We start from the raw sequence: 23,857 nt of genomic DNA on the forward strand, positions 1-23,857 counted from the left end.
AAGATTATGTTTTAAACATTTGAACCAGAACAAGCTCGCTCTGCTTTAAAAGGTCCTATGGGACCAAAAAAAAAAAACCAAAAAGCCCAAGGAAACAGAAGTTGTTGTTCTCATTAAAGGAAAGAGGTATTTTTATTCATTGTTTTTATTCACATCAGTTAATTTAACATGCCTTGAAGGAGCCTCTTCCACAGGTTAGCAGTATTAAAGTAGCAGCTTACTCTCTGGTTATAAACAAACATTAGTCAAGTTTACTTACAAAAGTTGGTGCATGGAGAGAAGGAGAGAAAAAAGAAACACAAAAGAATTACCTCCTACTTGACAGATGGGAGGAGACCCAAAGGGCTCTTCCAGATTTGTGACAATATGCCATATTAGCAATTTGCAATAGAATTCAGATTCTTTAACCATCACTTAAAATCTCCCTATGATGTGCTAGTCCATACCAATTTCCTCTCTCTCTCAGCTCATGACCTTCTTTCTTTGGCTTACCACTGACATGACCCATCTAGACTCCCTGCTCCTCTATCATAAGCTAGATCTAGGCTTGGTGCTCAGCCTTCAGATGACCAGCTTCTTCTCTTGTCAGATTTCATTCTGAAATAGCAGCCAACCACCTCCAAAAGGAGGCTTCATTCCACTCCATTTTTTTCTTTAAAATTATTATACAAAGGTTAGTACTAATTTTATCCATGTGTCTTATTCATCTTCTGATGGACATGGGTCTCTGCTACTAGGCAGTGACTTAACTGGTTAACTACCCCTTTTGACCCTCAAAAAGGCAGGGTCTGTAGAGTGAATAAAATGTATAGGGAATCCAATAGCTAAAGATGGCAGACTATACCAGGGGTATAGTCTGAGAGCTCCATGCTGAGACTGAGCTAGATGTTCCAGAGAGAGAAATTCAAACCAAGAACTAGCCGTGCAGAGTGGGATAGTAACCTGGCTAGGGTTTCTTTGGGGTGATTGGCCATAGTTAAGGCAGACTTACTTCCACATAGAAGACAATCTAGTATGGAGAATAGGATAAGAAGACAACAAGGTCAAAGACCCAGAGGAAGCCAGTAAAGTTGAAGGTAAGCAGGGAGATGAATTGTGTCTATCTCAGAGAGATGCACTGTCTACTACTAGCCATCCATAACAAGTTATCAGCATGTTGTTACTTTCCTGGATAAATGGGATCCAGTCATTCCCAGGATCTATAAAGGCCTGGATGATCAGACTGTGTTGTCTTGGTCTCCTGGTCTAGTGACGTCACTCCCCTCTGGAGGTGAGTCTATTTTGGGGTGGAGGAAGTTAAGACAGTTGGAGAGTGCTACTCTTTGGTATTACCCCAAACCAGTTCTCAATTGCATGCAATCTCACCAATAGGATGCTTTCCTGTTATCTGAGTACACTAATGACATTTTTATCCCTTTGGTCTAGAAACAGTTTGCAAACCTTGAGAAGCTTCCCTTATCTCCCCTCAATTCTGACTGCCATATGCCCCATTCATATAGCAAAACCCTCTTGAAGTTTTGTCTCTTTTAGCAGAACTTCACCCTTGCTTTCTTGAAGAGGGACCCAGAAATCCTTCTGGTTTACAGATTATCCACTAGTGAAGATTATTTTCTTTTGCTTTTCTGTTGTTACAGTAACAGCAGATTTGCCTTCTGGAATGTTTTTTTTTTTTTCCGAGGGGGAGGAGACACTATTGAGATTATTGAAATATTTACTTAGTCCCAACTTCATTTCAGATTAAACAACAACAATAATTCTGTATTCATAGTATATTTCTTTTCTTATAGAAACAAAAAAAATTGACAGGGTAATAGACCAAAACTTGGTAAGAAGAAGGACATCTGGCATGATGAAATCTGATACGTAGCATGTTCTACATAACAGGGGAAAAATTATAATGCTAACAATGTAACAATATTTCAATTATCAGAGTAAATTGTACAATAAAATATATAGATATAGTTGAAACTTCACAAGGGACAAGTAGCTGATGAGCAACATAAAACGGGATTGTTTTACTTAGCGTGGATGTTAGTATCTCCAAAATAAATGAAACAATGTTTTTCTATGCAGAAGGCCATATTATCATAAATAGATTTGCTAAAAGAAGAATCGTAAATTGTGGTTACATTTAGCAAGGTTTGATGTTATGCATGAATGTTTATTTGTGATTAAATGTGAACAGTTGTTCCTTTAAGGTAAAGGTCTGTGTATATGTGATCAATCAAATTGAAATGAAAGTGCAGACAGCTCACGCCATGCCTAGTTATCAGAATGATTGATTTTTAGTCCATGCTTCTAGGTGAAAAAGTATCTGTTAATAACTCAAGTAGCCATGTCCCTGATAGCAGGGCTAGCTCAATGATTTGTGCAAGTCTTACAGTATCAGGCTTATCTGTAGAGATAGAGCTTTTGCAATGATCTACTGGATCACCACATTATATTGTGAGAACACGACATCTAGATTTATGCCAGAGTGATGCACATTTCACCAGAGAGAAGTTTAAAATTGCTACTGTTGTAGCTGTCATGGGCATGTTATTTTCTTGGGTTTTTGTGTGTAGGCAAAACTGTCAAGGCTTTCTTATACAAACTGGTGTTTTTGTGTATCGCAGCTCTCTGCCTGCTAGTGACAGTCAGTCTCTGAACTGACTTGCTATTAAGTCTTCATCTCTAAGCCTAGTACTTTACCAACTTGATTAAATTACACTTGGTCATAAATACCTTAATGTTTAACTGGGCATAAAAGGTTCAGAATAAAATAGGAACCTAGTGTCTCTGTAGTAAGTACCAGTGGACTGCTGATGGTGATCGTTGCTTATATTCACTTTAGGGAAAGATGGGGTTGAAGTAAAAATTCTGTTACTTGTCCTATGGAAGTAGAGCACCTTAACTTTCAGTAGTTTTTGTATGCAGAACATGGTTGTCTACTCTATCCTGTAATGACTGATTTTTTTCAGCCCAAACCATTGTGGTTTGGTGGTCTAACACACTGTGGGCTTGCTCTTTCTTCTAAAGAAATTTGGTCTCTCTCACAGCTACTAGGAGTTTGTTTCTAGATGTGTATTGGTCTAAAATACCCATTTAGTACTAATTGTCTTCTAGAATAGTTTGTTTTTCTTATATCCCTAGTTTTGTTTCCTTGTTCTAAAGAAACCAGGAGAGGTAGACCTAGTATAATGGAGGCAAATCTCGGCAGAAAACAAGCAGTAGATATCTTTCATGTGATGAGCTGTCATGCCAAATATATCTTACTTTTGGGAAAGAAAATGTAATGCTCACAATTTGCTGCTACTTGATTTACTACAGTACACTTTGATGTCTGTATAATATGGCTTTTGGTTATAAGGGGAAATATCAAATGCTACAAACAGTAGCACAATTAAACCACACTGGGTTCATTTATTTAGCTTCATTGGTTTTATTTAGCTTCATTGGTTATACTTTTTTTTTTAATGAATGAACCAGTGTATTCAGAAAGCCTTTCTAGAACATTCCATGCAATTGTGCCTGGCACAATATCTGCCCCACTATAGGCATGCTATCAATAGAAATTATTGTTATTGCTATTTTATTACTATTATTATAACATCACCAAGACTTATTATATGCATGCATAATTATCTGAACAATGGTCACACAATAGAGGTCAGAACAAAATTTATTCACCTGAGTAAGTGAGCATTGCAGAAGTCCACACCTAAGCCAATGAACTCCTCTCAGGGTTGGCTTGCTGTGCCTGGTAAGTAGCTTCTGAAAATGGTGGCCTAATTCTCTAGTGCTGTGCTATCCAGTGCAGGAACCACCAGTCACATGTGTTATTAACATTCAAATCAATTGCTATTTGATACAATGAAAATTCAGTTCCTCCTTCACCCTTCCCACATTACAAAGCATTCTCAGCCACACGTACCTAGTAGCTGTCATTAGACCTATGGCCAATGTTCTACAAGAAAATCTTGTAGTGGACAGCATTGCTGTAGGTTAAGCTCTCCAAAGACCCTAGAAGTGGGCTCCAAAGTCTGAAACATGCAGAAAAATATGGTGTCATCATGGGAGAAACCACATCTGTTTATGGAAGACAATTAGCAAGGAAATACAGAAGAACAAGTTGTGCTTTATAGCTGCATTTAAAGACCTTGTCTTCTCTTGAGTGAATGAGTAGTTGATAGAAAGAAATGGGCAGCTTAGGGAGAAATATCATCACTCTGTACCCCAAGGGGGAGGCCTACAGAGCTGCAATGGGAGGGAAAACAAAAGCAAATACATCCAAGGACAAATGGTTCTTGGCAGATTATCTTCGCAAAGTGGCCCAGTCAAACACAGAGTGATTTGGTGCTTTCTATGGTACCTCTGAACTTAATCATGTGTAAAAGGTGAGCAAACTTGGTACAGGTTATTTATTCCAATAGATCAATTCAGAATAATACACCACACCATCATGAATAGTATCACATTTATTAATGATACTCAATCCCAAAACAGACAAGTATAATTTCTGTTTTAGACTTGACATTTGCTAGGAATGCGGCTGATAGTTTTGCCTTCAGAATGAAGTACCCGAAGTTTACTACCTGTGAGAGAGGGGCAAAAATAGGTGGTTTTTGAAGATGATTTTTCCTCTGTAAAAGTTTCTCAACATTCTCTGTAATTTCTGCCCAAATAATTTGTTACTTCATTTAGGGAAAATTATAGACTCCTGGTCTTGAAAGATTCTGCCACATGTAACCGCCCAGGGAATTTGAATGTTGTAAGTATTGCCAAAACTTCACTAAATTGAAAACTGAAATTGTTACTTTTTAGAAAATGAAGTAGAGTGGATGGCCTGGTCAGCATATTAAATCTTGGGTGCAAGTTATAAATATTATTGATTCTTTTTAAATTGGAGAAATGTCTGTGCATTCAATATCAATTTTAGGTCATTTTTTAGAAATCACGAAATGCATTAGAATTGTAGTGCTAGCAGGAACATCAAATGAAAATCTTATCTTTCCTCTTAGACTATAAGCCATGCTGGATAAAAGTGATCCTTGGGCGTGGAGAGCTTTAGGAAAAGGGGGTGGGGACGAAGAATGGGGTTGTGCACTCATGCCATATCCTCTAGTCCCATTTCTGCAGCAACTTTATAATGATTTCAAGTCATTTGGATGGCTCCCACAATGATTTGAAGCATGATTTTTATTATACAAATATGTGGAACAAAATCTGAAAGAACATTTCATCTAATAGATGAAAATGAAAAGAACAGCAACAACAAATTTCTATCATCTGGCTACCCAGGGAGAAATCACCTTAATACTGACTTCCATATTCTTCCAGATCTTGTTCTATGATGCATGCATTCACTTCTGAATAGGTATTATATAACAACTGGCAATTTAGAATGTAATCCTTTCATACCAGTAAAGAAAGATGGCATTGAAGGATTGACTTCTCATATTTGATCTTATGAATATGCCAGCATTTATTTTGGGATTTATGGTGAACATTTGAGGTTTTTTTCCCCCTATTTCTACTTTTATAAAAATGCTTCAGCGAACATTTGAGTAGCTCGAGCTTGGGCATATTCTTAATTACTTGGGATAAGTTTCTATAAGTAAAATTATTTGGGCAAAGTATATGTGTGTGTGTGTGTGTGTGTGTGTGTGTGTGTGTGTGTGTGTGTGTGTGTGTGTGTGTGTGTGTGTGTGTGTGTTAAGATCTCTTGAAACAGATTGGCAATTCCTTCTTGTTGTTTAGTGCCCATTAACTGGTATGGAATATAAAACATACAAGTATAAAACACACAAGGACTGTGGTGAAAAGATAGGTTGGAGTTCCTCTTAGGAATCTTGCTATCTTAGTAATTTTGATCAGACCTATCCCCCTGACCCTTGATGGCCTCATATGTCAAATGGAAGTAATAACATTCACTCTATTCACTTAAAAGTTAATACACAAGGGAAAAGATATGGTTCATAGGGGACTAGGACTTTGAAAGTCATTAAGTAATATGAATTGATAGAAAGTGTTTGTGTATCCCTCTTGGTGAGTAGGACCAGTGGCCAGGATGCCAAACAGCTCATCAGATCCTATTGAATTACACATTTTTGAAAACATTTTTGGTTAGATTAGCATTCCCAAAAGCAGGCTGTTGGTTTAATGGGACTCTAGTGCGTCTATCAGTGACTCAGGGATCCAGTCTGGATTCCGATGCATGTCTTCATATTGGTGTGTCTGTTTCTTTTCTTGCACAAAATATCTATGGCCCGGGAGTCGACTTTGTGTGGTTACTGTATTGGTTTGTTTGTTTGTTTGTTTGTTTCTCTTTTGTTCCCTTGCTCTTTCAAGCTGGCTATTCACTCAGTCTCCTGCTGCTCTATTATGTTCTCTAGGAGGTTGTCTTTATTGGTACTCATGGGTGGCACTTAGCACTCATATGGCACTTTTCATCTTGACAGCACTTTACAGACATCCGCTAATTAATTTTCACATCACAGCATGATAGGTAGGTAGGGAGCTAATCTAAGCATTTGAGCTATGGCGATGAAAGGTGTGTTAAAAGTACAATAAATTATTATTTTTTTTATTATTCTTCAGAGAAGGAAAAGATAGTGATGCGATTTGTCCCAACTCCCAAAAGGCATCCGGTTGGAGCTGAAATCCCGCACAGTCTGGCGAAGTGAGTTGCTTTACAGGCCTTCTTACCAGTTTGGGTTAGTCACACAGATGCTACTAAGAGAATGAGACAGACTAGCTGGCCTTCCTTTCCACACTGTGGAGGGAACAGCATTACTGGCCCTTGAGTCATTTCCTTTTCTAAGGTACTTTTTTGAATGATGACACTTATCTGAAGGAACCTGGTGAGAAGTTTGAAAACATTTCAGAGAGGCTACCAAACTTATGAGAGAGAAAAATAGATGACATCAAGAGAGAGCATCCCACAAGGGCACACATGGTCAGATTGTGTTTTGCTTTTGAAAACAAAGAATCTTTCTAACTGGTAAAACAATGATCTATCATCCTTACTTTGGTGGTAGGAAATAGAGAAAGCCAAACCACCTGGCTTGACTTAATCCTAAGCTAAGGCACTCGGGCTTCTAGGGTCGGAGGGAAAGCAGAAATGGCAGAATCTAGAGGCATTGGCTCAATATGTTGCTCTTCATTTTCTGGCCTCCTTCAGATCTGACAGGTATCATGCATGCGTCTTCCCTCCAGTCTTGGGGATGCTAATCTGAATCTCCAGAACTGATTTCAGAAAGGAGACAGCACTAATAAAATTGATTGTTATGAACAACGGCAATGTAATCAGGATCCTCCCAAATTCTCTTTCCTGGAAAGCTTGTGGGTAGCATGGAATGGTGGTGGGCTCTGAATCTATAGGAGCTCTCTCTTCATTGACATTATGGAAAGTAATTCAGGATCATATCCTTGTTGGAAAATATCTTAGTCAATTTCTTGTATCTTGAAATGTGGTTGAATGTTACCTCCACCCTCCCCCACCCCCCCAAAAAAGATAGTAATTTAGATCATAAAGCATTTAAACTATGGAAACTAAAAGGGAAGAGCAGGGGTGAGGAAAGCTAGGAAGATAAATCCTGGCTTTCAATCCACTAGACAATGATTCTTCCCTGCTAGTCACAGTTTCTCTACAATTTCTCACAGCAGCCGGTGTCAATCTGAACACCAAGGCAGATGCCCTAAATAAGAGGGGAGATTTGACATTTAGCTGTTAATTTATTTTACGATGTGGGCTGTCATGTATTATACATGAGGTAAATAAAAGTGATGGACTAATTATGGAAACGTGTGTTGCCTCCCAATTATTCATGGATTACCCAGTGTAATATTTTTGAAGCATTCCAATTATAGGGAGATTTGTCATTGAAGCAAACTTTTATTTGTAGAATTCCAACTTTATCTGTGGGGAGACTCAGCTGATTTTCTGCTAAATAAATGAGCATCCTAGACTTTGTAATACAATTGGAATTGTGTGTGTGTGTGTGTGTGTGTGTGTGTGTGTGTGTGTGTGTGTGTGTGTGTGTGTGTGTGTGTGTGTGTGTGTGTGTGTATACTTGAATCATGCTTTAGACTTACAGTTTCTGACAACCTATTTCATAGCTGACTGGCCTCCCCTTCCTGAGATTCTAGACCACTTTCAAATAGTAGATCCCCACATGCTGTAATAAAAGGGCTATTTTGCCATGTTTAAAAGATCACTCCCAGTTAATTCATGATCTGTAACTTGTTTCGGTCTATTAACTCTATCATATTTCTTTTAAGCACAGTTTGATTAGGGAGAGGCAATGGATCAGATCAGCAAAATAGTTTAATATTATCCAAGTGTCTGGTTAAAAATTATGCATTAAAAACAAAACAAAAGAGAAGCAGCTAAGATCTTCCATGCTCAGGTTAGTGGCAGTTTGAGAAACACTGAGAAAGAAAGAAAAACTAGAGAGTTGTCTTGGTCTGTTTCTAAAGAAGTAATGAAAAAAATTATTTTTCACTTCAATTTTAACATGCTAATTACATAAATTTTATGAAAATGCTAATAGTTTGTTTTCTCTTTAGGGCAAAACATAGTTATCAACTAAACCAGAACCTACACATTTTTTAAATCTTTTGCAAAGAGTGAAACTTCCTATAGTGAAAACAAATAGCTATAACATAATAGCACAATAGAAAATGCTATGGATTTTATGGTTTGAATATTATGTTCCTAAGTTGATGATATTATTTTTATTTGCTAATACCTAATCTCATTCCAAAAACATCATCAGAGACAGCTTATATCAATACATAAAACAAAATGGGTAAATATAAATGAGTTATGATAATAAGAAACCATAAAAATTGAAAGTTAAAATTTAAGGGAAGAATTAGAGACTAAAGAAGAATGAAATGAATTTTGTCCTTTCTGGCATCCCAGCAAAAAGGATATAGGATAAATTCTACAAATAATCTATAAGGTGCAAATGTATACATTCCTGATCATTACATTTTTTTAATGCTAGAATGGATGCCATAATAAAATATGAATACATGTAGTTTTGGAAGTAATTCTCAATGTAAGTATTATTACCGTGTGTCATTTTTGTTCCTTCACAACAAAACCATACATGGTAGTTTACCATAACAAGCCGTTATTGTTTCTTCCTATTCTATGGGTTCCTTTTGTCTGGGTTGGCTTGATCTGGCTAAATCATCTAGAATGGTCTCAACCAGGGGTCTTAAAATGACTGGATTCTTTCCTTGCATGTTTTCTCATCCTCTAGGAGGTAATCTAGGCTCTTTCCCACAGTGTCAGAAGGGTCCTAGAGCCAACAGAAAGCAAGCTCCAATAGGTAGCATTTTTTAGAAAAGACTCTGCTCATATCATGCTCGTTAATACTCATTTTACCATTAGGATAATAATCAAGGCACATAGCTAACCCCAGATTCAAGGAATGATGAAAGACATTGTCTTTCTTGAGGTTAAGGGTCCAAAACCCGATCTCAACAGAGCTCAAATGCAGAAAAGAGAGCTATTATTTGGGCTGTTTTTGAAAATCATCTCACCTAGTTGGGCAGCCAATCTTTCTCTTTAACATTGCTCAGTGATCAAGAAGGCTTACCTTTGTGTCACCTATTATTGTCCCCACTACCTCAATATAGGCACATTGTAAAGGCCAGTGGTATCTTTGAACACTTTTTCTTACAGCAAGCAATATGGTAAATTCTCTCAGTAAAGGTCACTGGAAGGACATGAGGAAGAGGCTTCCCCTGTCTTCTACTGTGTGTGCGAGTCACCAGTGTGGGTATGAGTGCACTCCAGAGAGCCTGAACTACCCTAGGTCTAGACCTTGTGAACTCGGGTGACTTCACAGTATCAGTCAGGTGATGGCCTTCAGTTCTCTGCTGGTAGAAACGTTGTACAATCCACAGGCTACTTGTGTTTGCAGAGTCACACACTCTGAATAGCTTACTCACTTGGCAGGCCTCTGTTTTGAACTAAGCACCTGCATTCCCACTGCACACCCATGCCACCACTTGCTGAGTGTCTACTGCTAGTTCTCTACTGCATCACTGAGGGCTTGTCTACCAGACTAGCTTTGGCTTGGCTAAGCCAAGAAACTTCTCTGCTGTTCATGGCTGAATTATACCTTCCTCAGTGAAGTCTGAACTCCTTCCAAGTTTGTCCTTCCTAAGCTCTTGGGTACCATACAGTGTAACCTTTTGTTTTCGTCTCTTCTCTTTTATTTTCTTTTCGTTGGTCATGGGGCCTAAACTCTGGGCCTGGGTGTTGTCCTTCAGCTCTTCAGCTCAAGTGTAGTGCTCTACACTTGAGCCATGGTACCACTTCCAGCTTTTTTTCTGCTTATGTGGTACTGAGGAATTGAACCCAGGGCCTCATGCATGAAATGCAAGCACTCTACCACTGAGCCACCTTCCCAGCCTGTAGTGTAGCCTTTTCTAATTCCTCCTTTATCAGAGAATAATTTTAATTTCCCCTGCTTAACCTAGAGTAGAGTTTCTATCTCTTAGTTGGACCCAGATTGCTGCAAATGAAATGTGAAGAAAATGTAAACAATGGTGAATTCCGTGCCTCATCCCAATAGGAAAAATGGAGATAAGAGGGAGATGGAGATGGTCACCTTTCTTCTCCTTTTCCCTTGGGCAGAAGCCAAGGATTGAGTTTTCGACATTAATGCTGCCACATCCCTACAGAACTCTTCACAATTTGGTCAGGAGTCTGCCATGACATGTTCTTTGACAAATTTCTAGCAATTGTTTTCATTGTTTTAAAAATAAAACTAAAATACGAATATCTATGACAATGATTTTATCTGTAGGAATTGATTGAAAAGAAATAAAAAGAATAAATATCCACAGAAAAAGATTTTTTTTTCAAATGTATGGTAGTCCAAAATCATTTTATTTTAATGTAGCAGACTGGGAATATAACTCAGTGATAGTGTTCACTTTTGGTGCATTTCAAGGCAAATTTCAGACATCTGCACACTCCCATCCAAATACGTTATCATACTCACCAACTAATTCTATTTGCTCCACAGTTATGTGAAATAAACCATACTACAAAGAGCCATGTGATGTTCTACAGAAAGCTCTAGAAAGAGGAGAAGAATGATCTCTGTTGAACAGAAGTCAGAACATTGGTTGTGTCTGCAAAGGTGGAGGCAAGGATTGAACAGGAGAGGATCTGTACGAATTTCCTGGGATGGTAGATGAAGGTGATGTTCTGGAATTTTGCGGGAATCATACTGGTCAACATTTGTCAACATCTACAAATATACATTTTAGATGTATTTAATTGTATAATCTTACATAAAAATATAAGATACTATAACTGGCTAATAATAAATATGCTGAAGAACTTAGCAGGCAGCATACAGATATCTGTAATTTACTTGGAAATATGTCAAAATAATAAGATTGATTGAGTGCATAGATGTAATAAAAAGAGCATATTCTTGAACTGGGCACCAGTGGCTTACAACATCCTAGCTACTCAGGATGCTAAGATTTTGACAATTGTGGTTCTAACCAGCTTGGGCAAAAAAGTGAAAGAGACTCCATCTCTGAAAGTAGCCAGCAAAAAGCCAGGATACAGATGTGGCTCAACTGGTAGAGGACCAGCTGAGCAAACCTATTCTTAAATGTTCATGGTAGTAATTGGGTGGAATCAAGGTGTTTACTATATAGGTGGTATATAGCTATTTACTATGAAATTCTCCCAATGTTGCTACATTTTTTAAGCTTTCATGAGAACCTTTACCATGTGGGATTAGGTAGGAAGTGTTACAGAGTGGAGCACACCATCTTGGTATAAGGGAAGACTGTACTGCTGGATAGGCTGTTTTCAGAGTTCGTTGGCATGGACTGGCAACATGGGCATGGCCCCAGAAGGTAGATGGGTGGAGAGCTCCAAACCAGTGCTCCTAGGGCTTATGCTCTCTGTTTGATATTCTTATTTTGCCAGGATTTCAGGTGCCCAGGATGGGCGCATGGGCCTGAGTGGCAAAGATCTGGGGTCAAGGTCAGAGATCATTATAAGCAACAATAAGCAACAAAAGACCAAGACTTGGGAACAAAGACCCAAGAATTGTGTATTGTCATGCTATTCAAGAGTCAATGATATGACAGATCCTAGGGGCCATCTGTTCATTCATCCCTCCAACAACTGTTTACTGAACAACTACTATGTGCTAGTGAGGTAAGTATTGTAGGTATGATATCCAACACAATAGATTTGGGTGCCTATAGTTTAGATGTTTGTATCCTGGTGAGGGAGACAGAGAGACACCAAACAAACAAATAAATAAATAATATACCAGATGATAGTAGATGACATGGAATAAAATAAAGCAAAAGAAAGTAATGTGAAGTATTGGTACAGAAAGATTCATAGTTTATTAGTGTGGTATAAGGTAATATTTAATCAGGGACTTAAAAGATATGAAGGAGTGAGCCATATAGCTCTCTTAGGGAGTGGAAGAATATTCCAGATTCAAGGAGAAATCAATGCAAAGGCCCTGAGGAAGAGGCTTGCTTGCTATTTTTGTAGCGGAGCAATGAGGTCAATTTGAGTGGAAGCAACAAGGAATAAAGTAGAAGCTGAGTTCAGGCTGGTTGTGGGATAAAAGGGAAGAGAAACAAAATTAGGCTTTTATCCTGAGTACAGTGAAAAGACATTGGAGGGTTTTATGCAGAAGTATGAACATTGAGAATAGCATTATTTGTTTTTAAATGGGAGGATTATATTGGCTATGTGCAGAGAGATTGGCAATTGTGGAATCAGGAAAGCCAAGGATGGACCCCTGATTTCATCTGGGCAGAAATAATGGCGGCTTGGAACCCCAGCTGCTCCGATTCTGCATATGTTTGGAAGCTGAGCCAATAGATTTATTTACAGATGGAAGATAGGTGGAAGGGGCAGAAAGGAGTTGAGAGTCTAAGATTTATAGTCTAGATTTATAGTCTAGCACTTGTAATAATACATATCGTGTATTGCATACCATATACTATCATTTTTATATCATATATATTTATATCACACACACACACACACACACACACACACACACACACACACACACACACACACACATATATTTAAACATAGAACCCATTTGAGAGGAAGATCAGGATTTCAGTGGACAGATTGAGCCTGGGATGAATGCTACTTATTGAAATTGTCAGGCAGGAAGTTGGACGCACGTGTGTAGAATTCAGAGGGGAGGTCTCTCTTTCGATATCAATTTGAGAGTTCCTGCACACAGATGCTATTGAAAGCTGGGAGGCTGGAAAGAACACCTAGGGAGACAGTGTAAGGAAGGAAGAGAGGAGGCCCAAAGGCCAAATCCTGAGGACAGTCACGCTGAGAGGTCAGGGAGATGAAGAGCAACTCACCAAGAGACTGAGAAGGGTAGGCTAGTGACGAGGACCAACGGGACAGCTGGAAGCCAATGAAGAAAGTGCTTCAAGGAGGAGGCAGCAATCGATAGGACAAATGCAGCTGACGGTGCTGGGAGCAGACAGCAGTCCCATCCAGTAGCTCTGCCACAGCCCAGTGGGGACCCAGGGGACATTGTGTGCCGTTCATGAGAGACCTACATGGCAGTCATCCCTGCAGAGCAGCAGGCCAAGGCTGAGGAACAGAGACACAAGGGTTTAGCAAGAGGCCACTTAAATCATTTCATTGGATTAACTTTACCTGTCAGATTAAAAGCTTCTTCCTGCAGAGGGAAGGATGGATGATTGATTTATCACATAGATAAATGAAGAAGTGGAGCTACTTTAAAAAAAATACAGCTGAACGTGTGATAAGTAATTAAGTGACCCCACTTCATTAATAATTAAGTCATACTCTGAAGGGCCTATTTTTAATGCACTTGACTAAAATACGATTTTCATTTAAAAAATATAATGAGCAATACAGACACAAGTTTCATGTGCGTACTGATTGTAAATGAGATGCAGAGTTTAGTATTATGCAGAGGTGGTCCAAGAATATATACAGCATATACCAGAGTAGGGGAGCAGTGTTAGGCATTCAAAAAATACATGTTAATTGAATGAATTCAGTTTATAATCTTCAAGGTGTTTTTGTTGGTTTTGCTTTTGCTCTGGTTGCTTACCTAATACCGTAAGAACCATAGTAACATGGTCAAACTACAAAAGACTGAATGATAATAAATGTCTGTCTATCTATCTATCTATCTATCTATCTATCTATCTATCTATCTATCTATCTATCTATCTATCTATCTACCATTTCTTGGCATTAGGGATTGAATTCAGGGCCTTGAGTTTGCAAGACAAGAGCTCAGCCACTTAAGCCATACCTCCAGTCCTCTCACTTTTAGTTTCTCTTTCAGATAAGATCTTATACTTTTACTCAATCCAGCTTCTGACTGAAATCTTCCTACTTCTGTCCCCTAAATAGTTGGGATTACAGATATGAGCCACCATGCCTGGCCATGAGTAGATTCTTTTAAATAAGGGAGGTGGGGTGGGATAAAGACCTTTAAAAATGGGGTATTTAATTAAAACTTGCTAAATGAAGTATCCTTTATCAGGTACAAGGTCTTCATGTTGTTCACAGTGGATTAAGTTTGTGTTTGTGACAGTCTTTTAGGGTTTTCTTAGAAGTATCTAAACCATTCTCCTACTTCCAGATCAGAAACTAGGAAGTCAGGAAGCTATGAGATTGTTCCAGGTTATGAATTAAATAATAGTAACTGTGGTTCTTGAACTAAACTATGTCTAGTTTTTTCCTTGTATCAATGATCCTCAGTTCATAATTGGTATTTCTTTTCTTTTCTTTTCCATTCTTTCCTTTTCTTTTCTTTTCCATTCTTTTCTTTTCTTTTTGCCAGTCCTGGGGCTTGAACTCAGGGCCTGGGCACGGTCCCTGAGTCTCTCTGTGCTCAAGGCTAGCACTCTACCACTTGAGCCATAGCGCCACTACCAGTTTTTCTGTTTATGAGGTACTGAGGAATTGAACTGAGGGCTTCATGCATACAAGGCAAGCATTCTACCACTAAGCCACATTCTCAGCCTTCAGCATTTTTTGTTCGTTCGTTTGTTTTTTATTTTCTTATGAACTCCACTTGACTTATTATTTGAAAAATAAGAGAAAAAGAAGAAATGGTGGGCATATGCAAAGTATTTGTATCTTTCCACATTCCTAACCTTACAAAAGAAGGAAAGTACATGTGACTGGAGAGCAAAGGCAGAGAACCCAATGCCTCCAGGGTCCCAAACTCTTGGTGCAAATGTACAATCCCTATGGGAAGTGGCACAGTGGAATGTACATGGGTGAAAGAAGAGGAAGTTGCCCACCTCTGGCCCATCGCTGCCTTACTTTCTGAAATTCCTCAGCCTTTCACTTCTATGTGAACTCTGTAATGTTGTATGTTGGCCACTAATTCAACATTTCAAAGGTAAGGTTGACCAACCCTGTACAGGCAATTGTTTCTTCATGAATAAACATATCTGTGGAGTAGATTAGGCCCAAGACATTCTCCTTATACTCCTAGTGTATAGATTTGAACTCGTTTTACAATGTCTAACATTTGTAATCCCTGCGGCAGCCAAGCAGTGAATTAAGTTGTATGGAGGAAAGGGAAGTAAAATAATTTAGGGTGTGCTTCCTAATGTTTTAGAAGGTTGTATCTCGTGAGTGAGAATAGCCCATGTGTGTGTGTTCACTTATACAAGAGGGAGATAACTAGGGAGGCTTGTAATCAGTGTTGGATTGGGTAGTATAAAAATAATAGACATTATGGGAGTTCAGAGAATTATTCATAGGAACACACTGGAGTGAATGCTGATCATTGAGACATTGCTCTTCAGTTCTAAATACATCCTTTGTGCCTGAACTGTGAAAATAGATCTGGGACCTGACACAGAGTATTTTCCTCACCCATTGGCATGATGTTATGCTCTGTTATTGTGGAAGGAAAGTTCTGTGGTGTTATTCTGGCAGGCGTCCTGGCTTGCTTCTCTAACGCCTGCTTCTCCTCACGGACCTGTTCCCATCACGCACCTGCTCCTGTCATGCCCATGGCTTCTCTGGCTTCCAGCTTCATTGTACATAGCAACACCCGTGGGCCTGCAGCCTTTCCTGGCTCCTGCCTCAAACTGTGTTGATGGCTTTCTTCAGACACCTCCCGATGGAATCGCTTTTCCTAGGTCCCTAGACAATGCATTTCTGGAATATTCCAAAGGAGGAATTCAAGTCATGTCTACCAGCATATTACCCTTGGCTTTTTCACTCATGGCTAGCATTCCATCACGGGAGCCCACACCCCAATTTTGGCATTTTTGTTGGTTAATTGGCGCTGAGTCTCATGGATTATCTGCTTAGGCTGGCTTTGAACTGTGATCCTCAGATCTCAGCCTCCTGAGTAATTAGGAGTATAAGCATGAGGCACCAACAGCTGGCTTATCTTTGGATTTCAATATGAAGGACATTTTAAAGGTGGTATGTGATTTTACTGACTCATTTTGAAGTTGAAAAGAACAAAATTCAATGGTTGGAGTTAAAATATACTCTCTAAATCCAAACCTATAGTTGTGGATAGAACTATTGCTGTTTTTTAAAAACAAAAACAAAAAATCAAAAAAAAAAACAAAGAAACCCAACAAATTGTAAGGCTTTTTAAAAATCATTATCCTGCTTGTTAGTTTTAGCACAATAACACAATCTGTCAAAGATCTTTGATTCTGTCATCTGCCATGTGATGTCCCTTCTGGCTTTATTTCATCCCCAGATTGGATTTGCATGATCCTATATCACAAGGCAGTGACAGAATGTGAGGTAGGACAGAAACAGGTATGGAGCCCGAAGCCTGGTATAAAGATGGCCTCTGGTATTGACATAGTCATTGATTGGAACTCTTTTATAGTAGTGTTTCAACCTGAGATATATATAGATATATATGTATATATGTGTATATATATATATATGTACGTATATGTATATGTATATGTGTATGTATATATATATATATATATATATATATATATATATATATAAAATCTGAGAAAGAATTTCTTCTAGTTTAACAGAGTTAACAGCAGGGAGAACCTGAAAAAGAGAGAAATATTTCCCATTTCCCATGCCACAAATGGAAATAAAAGATTCCTCAATCATTAAAGAATTAGCTCATGTGATTCTGGAGACTCAGTAACAAAATCTGGGGGGTACATGGATAGGTGGGAGGTTCAGGGAAGTGGCAGCCTGCTGGCAGTATTCCTTCCTGCTCCTGAGAGTTCAGTCTTTGCTCTACTCAAGTCTCTAATTCATTCATTAGCCCAGCTCCCACATTCCCCATACATTATGTCATATAATCTGCTATACAGAAAGTTACTCACTTAAATATTAATCACATACAAAAAGTGTCTTCACAGGAACATCTAGCGTAGCATCGGAGCAAATATCTAGACACTGTGGCTCTTACTCAAAATTTACGTGTTCGAACTGTAATCTCCCAATGTGTTGGGACTCTTTAGGTGATTAGGTTTGGATGAGGTCATGAAGTGCAACCCTACCATGGGATTACAACACCCTTAGAACAAGAAGAAAGAAATGTCATTCACTCCTGTCTGTTATCTCTCATCCTCTCTGTCGCTGTGTCTCTCTGTCTCAATCTTTCTTTCTCAGACACCTTGAGGAGGTAGAAGCCATTTGACATCAAGAAAAAGTCTTACCCAGATCTGAACACCCTGGCACTATGACCTTGGACTCTTCTGTCTCTAGAACTGTGAGAACTAAATTTCTGTTGTTCCAGCCACTCAATCTGCAGAATCTTGTGGTGGCAACTTGCACTAACAAGATAGTGACCCCTCCAAGGTGGCACATAAAAAAGGAACCATTTATACTGAGCTTAGACATACTTAGACAGCCACGAAGGGTGGTGTGCAGAATTGTATACCATGTACCATGTTGAGGAGAGAGGGAACACTGACCTGTGTTGTGAATAAATATATACATATATATATATATATATATATATATATAATACCAATATTATAGTCTTGAAGGTGGCTTCTAACTTTGACTCCACTTCTTAATAGCTAGGTCCATGGGATAGCATTCATTTTTATGAAGCCAAATTTCTTTATCTGTTAAAGAGGTATACGCATCTAGTTGTAAGACTGCAATAGATGATTTAACAGTATTCTAGTTTGTCTGATGTGTGACACGCAGCTGAGAGGTGGGAATGGTAACCTGACAATGATGTCTAATTTTCCTGATCAACAATGTGGCCTTCCCTTGTAGAAACAATATCCCTATTCATTATTTTTTTGCCAGTCCTGGAGCTTGAACTCAAGGTCTGGGCACTGCCCCTGAGCTTGTTTTGCTCAATGCTAGCACTTTACCACTTGAGCCACAGTGCCACTTCCAGATTTTTTTGGTTATGTGGCACTGAGGAATCGAACCCAGGGCTTTATGCATGCTAGGCAAACACATTCCCAGTCCATCTCCGCTCATTTTTTTTTTATCCCAAATACTCCTCTTTTACTTGGCTATCCAAACATTAAAGAAGGTGAGACAGAGAGAGGCCAGGAGAGGAAAAGGAGAGAGAAAGATTCTTATATTAAAATTCTTTGTGTGGGGGAGGAAAGGACAGGGAGAGTCGGGGGACAGTGAGATGGACCCACACGTTCTTATTGCCTGAAGCACACAGCTGGCAAGTCTAATTTAAGTCCCAAAGTCCCTTCAGAGGCTCCTAAATGGAGAATGTCCCATTTTATCAAAACAAGTGAGTTCTAGAGAGACACTAAACAGATGACAACTGAGCAGCACACATGGTCCCAGATACTGTTTGTAAATAAATTAACAAGTATGAAGACATGCAAGATGAGGAGTGGTTATAGGATAGGACTCTTTTCCCTTAGTTAAAAAAAAATCTGCGCTGACTGAAACATGGTTAAAAAAAACTGCGCTGACTGAAACATCCAAGCACAGGTTTGCTTTTCGTGGAGGAAGGACATGGAAAGAAGAATCTGATCATTCTACCGCTCCTTCTGATCTCTAATAGGTAATGGTTTCAGTGTGACAACTCTCTCTGGGAAAAAAAGGATACAGCTAGGTATAAATTAATTGTTAATATCTAGGAAATAAGAACAATGACTTGATTTGGGGGGGGGGATGAAGAGTTTACAAAACAGCTCCCATTCTAATAGACTCTATTCAAGATTTATGTGGATTTTTTTTTTCTCCTAACAGAGCAAGTAAGCACCCTTAAGTCTTACTGGTATCTCCTTTCTCTTATCTACAGAAAAACAGATATAAGAGTCACCGTGGTACCTTGTGCTCACTTGGTGGAAAGAAAATCAGATATATTAGAGGTGTATGTATGATATGCCATATATCATATGGTGTCTCTTTTCAGTAATTCGTCTGCATTCCTGCCTTTTCATTCTTCCTGCACCTGAAGTAGGGTCTTCCTGTGTGTATGAAGGAAGTGAGGGAAAGGAAAAAGAAGGGAGAGAGAGAAAAGGCAAAGGAAGAAAAAGATCAGTGGCTGATCGGCCAGCAGAAACAAATAAAGAAGGTGGAAAGACATCTTGACAGCCTCCTGGCTTTTCTTTGCTTTTGCTTTTTTTCTTTTCTTTCTTTCTTTTTTTTGGGCTGGCATCCATTGAGGGAGATTGACTCTGTGATAACTTATTGAGGGTAGAAAGAACTCAATGCTTTGGATGAGCTTTCTGCTTCTGTTGCCTTAATCTGCTCTCAGCTCCTATGCCTTCCTTTGACTCAGTTCTCTCTAAGCCATAGATAATAGAATCACAGCCTCAGAAAAAGTCTTTTAGGCTGTCTAGTTCATTTATTTTCTTGTAGAGGGAAGAGCTGAAGTGTTGTGAGGGATGACTCAGCCAAGGTCATTCCGCCAGCTGTGGATGCAGCTACGCTGGAATCCATGTTTCTCAAGGCCAGCTTGCTCTTCTGTTACTGCCCCACGCACCGTTCAGCCCACGGCTCACCGTCCCCATTGCCTCTGCTTTGATGTCACTTTGAGCTTTCCTGAAAACGGGATCAGACACAGACTAGTTGGCTTGTGCATTCATTTGCTTGTCTTAGGCTTTTTCCAGGAGCCTGGCAGTCATTCTAAATATCTTGGCTTAGGGTAAAAGGTTCTCCATCATCCTAAGCTATTCACTGTCCCTTGCAAACATTCCGCCCCATGGTCGCACCCTTGTGCATGTCACAGCTTTGGATTGAAAAGCCCCAACAGCAACGGCAACCAAGCTATTTATCTGGTTATATATACTGCCTCTCTAAAACTACAGTGGACGGCCTCGTGACTCTGTGTGTTGGAGCCCTGACTTAACTAGCAGAAGTATGGAGACACCACAGCCTGGTCACCCACCATTTCTCTGGCTGAAGGACATTTGTACTAATTGTGTGGAAAACCCAATCCAAGCTGGTTTATGCTACAGGTAGGGTAGTTTGGCTCTTGGCTGTGCACACCGAAGGTATTTCTGGTTTGTGGTGAAGTTGGCTGCATGCATGTGTGTAGGGCTAGCCATAATCCTTTACTCTCCATCACTCTATTTCTGTCTGCTTTGCTTCATTCTCACACACTTTTCACTTGAGGAGCTGCACATAGGATCTACCAGCCTTGAAAGTTGAGAGGGAAGAGAATGGCTTGCTCCTCTCAGTAAAGTCCCAGGACTATCTCTAGTCTCATGCACAATCCAGGACCCATGGCTCTGGAAGTAGAGATGGGACACACTGATTGCCTAAGTGTAGGTTGTATGTGCCTCTGCAAATGGAATCAGCCTTACCCCACCCTTGTAGCTTGAGAATATGGTAGAAAGCATAGTTTCTAAGAGAAGAATCAGAATGTTGTTAATATCAGATGTTAGTCTGCTTTGTAATAACTACAACAAAATGCTCAAGACAACTACCTTATAAAGAGAACAGGTTCACAATTTTAGAGGTCCTAGTTCATTGTTTCGGGTCTGTGGTAAGGCAGTGCATCATGACAGGTGTGTATGTGTGTGTGTGTGTGTGTGTGTGTGTGTGCATGTGCGTGTATGTGCAGAACAAATATGTTTATATCACTGGGTGGAGGGAGAAGAGAGGAAGCTATCCCCTTAGGGACATACTTTCAGTGATTTAAGGACCTCCTATTGATCCCTCCTGTGTAAGTTTCCACCATTCCCAATAGCACCCCAATAGGACCTGGGGGAGGCATGCAAGGTGCCAAGCTTTACCATCATGCAGGATAGTGTACAAAGGTAAAAATCACAAAAGTCTACTAGCTGGGCCTCTAATGTTCCAGTAAGTAGTGGTACTTCCTCAGCTGCCAGCATATAGCTCATGTGAGGCAGATTGGGTTGACCAACCATAAATGGATCTTATTTAATTAGGGTAAGTATAACAAACTGTCTTGGAAGATACCCCTTAGAGATCTTTTCCTTGTAACTCAGCTCTTTTTCCTTTCTTTTTAGGTCTCATAAAAGCAGTCAAAAAGAGATGGGGAGAGAGAGAGAGAGAGAGAGAGAGAGAGAGAGAGAGAGAGAGAGAGAGAGAGAGAGAGAGAGAGAGAGAGAGAGAGAGAGAGAGAGAGAGAGAGAGATTGAGAGACATAGACAGAGACATAGACAGAGAGAGAGAAAGATTACCCTTTCCTTTCTTGGACCATGAAACTTGACTTTACCTTTCCTCTAGTTTAGTCACTGAAGTGAACAAAGACTTTGAAGCTCTTAAGAGCACAGAGCATATAGATTTCATCAGGTTACAGAAATTTGAGTTTTATCATGCCTGAAAAACTAACCCTACACTGCCAACCATGGCTCTGTGATTTATGTGTGGCCACTGGTACAGCAGTGTGAGCAAGAACTGACCTTTTAGATTACAGCCTGAGCCTTTATTCAGAAGAGCATCCAAAATGACAGCCATGCATCTGAGGAAGCCCAGCATTCCACACTGGTAGCCCAAGCAGTGAAAATTGACTTGGCGTGGGATCCTCCACTCCTGGGCCCCCATACTGGGAGCCAGGGGCGCAAGACAGCATGTTGGCAGATTCCAATCACTTAGGAGCTTTCCTTTATGACTCTGCTTTGTAAGAATGCATCTAGTTAAATCCACAGGGTCATTGCCTGTGGCTTTCAAAACACAAGGTTTTATGAAGGAATGCGGACCTGGAATCCAAGGTTCAGAGCCCAGACCTTCAAACAGATTAATTGCCATGGGGAGCATCAGAAGAGTTTTCCAACTTTGCCTTCATCCTGTGCCCTAGCAACCATGGGGCCCCTATTCAACAGAGCCGGGTTTCCACTATGGTCTATTGGACAGAGCCCTGGGCTGGGAGCCAAGAACTGGGACAGTCTCATTTCAACCCTCGCAACTGGCTCCCCGTGTGCCCCCTTGAGCAGGTTCTTAACTGCTCTGTCTGCATTTTCCAGCTTTTTAAGTTAAGAGGAGAACAATAATTCTCCAAGACATAGAGTTCCAGGGTGGGGGCGAATGGCTGGGGCAGGTGGATATGTGTGTGTGTGGGGGGGGGAAGTGGGGGTTGTCTGGAGGGTGAGTAAATCATTTGCCATGGCGAGCATCCTACACTGTCTAGTGGATAAAACAAGTGACCATTTTCTGCTTTTACACTTGCCTTCTGGTAAGATAACGCAGATGGGAAGACTATCTATCCTGTGAACTTAATGCAATCTCCCTTAAGAGTATTTTGGAGCCATGCATTTAAATGTAAAGCCGTATTTTTACACATATGCACACACACACACACACACACACATACACACACACACACACACACACACATACACATACACTAAGTAAGAGTTAAGTAAGAGTTAAGTCACTGAAACTATTTTAAATATTTATTAGAAAGCAGTCTAACTACCAGGCAGATTGCTCTTAGCACCAGACAAAGAGATCTGTAGGGGATTTTATGGTTTCACATTTTGTTAAGTGCCTAAGGTTGCCAAATGTGGGCCTCCCACTTTGTATAGGTTGCTTCATTTTTTCCCTAAGAGCGGCTGGTAGACTAGAGTATATGCTATGATGCTTGTTTTACAGATTGGGAAACTAACATAGCTGGTCCAGGAATTAAATACTTTTCTCAGAGATTGTTGAGTACAGATCTACCCTCTTGTGTGAATGTGCTATGCCCAGTACTGTCTCTCTAGTACTGTTTACCTGATACTACCTGCTACTGTCTATCCAGTACTGCTTCTCCAATACTGCCTGCCTGCTTGACAGTGCCTATCCAGTACGGCCTTTTAGTACTGCCTATCCAGTACTGACTATTAAGTACTGCCTACTACTCAGCATTGTTCATCCAGTACTTCCTATCCAGTATTGAGGCAGGAGAACACACAACTGAAAGTAGCACTCTTAAGTGTCTGGTTTGGGCAGGGTTGCCACACTAAGCCATTAAAAGTACAGCGTGTTCACTTGTATTAGAATTTCAGTTAAACAACAAGTGTATTAAGTATGGCCTGTTTAATGTTTGGAATGCATTTGTACTCATAGGTTACTATTTGTTTATCTGAAATTTCAATGTCACCAGGAGTCCATCTTTTATATTGCCATCCTCTTCCTGGGAGACGTGTTGACTGTGGAAGAAAGAACTCTTTCCATAAATCTTTGCCAGTCTGAGATTTTTTTAAATAATCAAGCTCCTCTCTTTAATTTACCACTCATTTTTGGTATTCCACCAAGATTGGTGGCAACTACTTGTTTCTTCCAGACTGGTTGAAATCTAAGGGTCTAAGGCATCTGTCATAGGCACAAGTGACTGAGTAAAAGGAAACCAGGAGAATCTGGTGGAGAGAAAGCATTCTTGTGTGAAAGGGAGGTTGTTTAGCAGGATGTGTTCAGGGGCAATTTCTGCACAAA

The 23,857-nt window shown here is 39.8% G+C and overlaps 1 long non-coding RNA gene across 2 annotated transcripts in view; it reads left to right on the forward strand.

Moving 5' to 3' along the window:
• The window catches only part of LOC138838044 (uncharacterized), a 66,925-nt gene that overhangs the window by 33,630 nt on the left and 9,438 nt on the right, over positions 1-23,857 (forward strand). The window contains exons 1-3 of one of the 2 annotated variants that reach the window (XR_011375544.1): positions 6,590-6,661; positions 11,034-11,210; positions 11,960-12,193. This is a non-coding gene — a long non-coding RNA (uncharacterized lncRNA). Of the gene's footprint in view, positions 1-6,589; positions 6,662-11,033; positions 11,211-11,959; positions 12,194-23,857 lie in introns of those variants that run through there. The other variant, XR_011375543.1, reaches the window with a different exon arrangement.

The sequence above is a fragment of the Dipodomys merriami genome, unplaced genomic scaffold (assembly GCF_024711535.1).
Source record: "Dipodomys merriami isolate MVZ:Mamm:240054 unplaced genomic scaffold, mDipMer1.0.p SCAF_10, whole genome shotgun sequence".
Lineage (NCBI taxonomy): Eukaryota > Metazoa > Chordata > Mammalia > Rodentia > Heteromyidae > Dipodomys > Dipodomys merriami.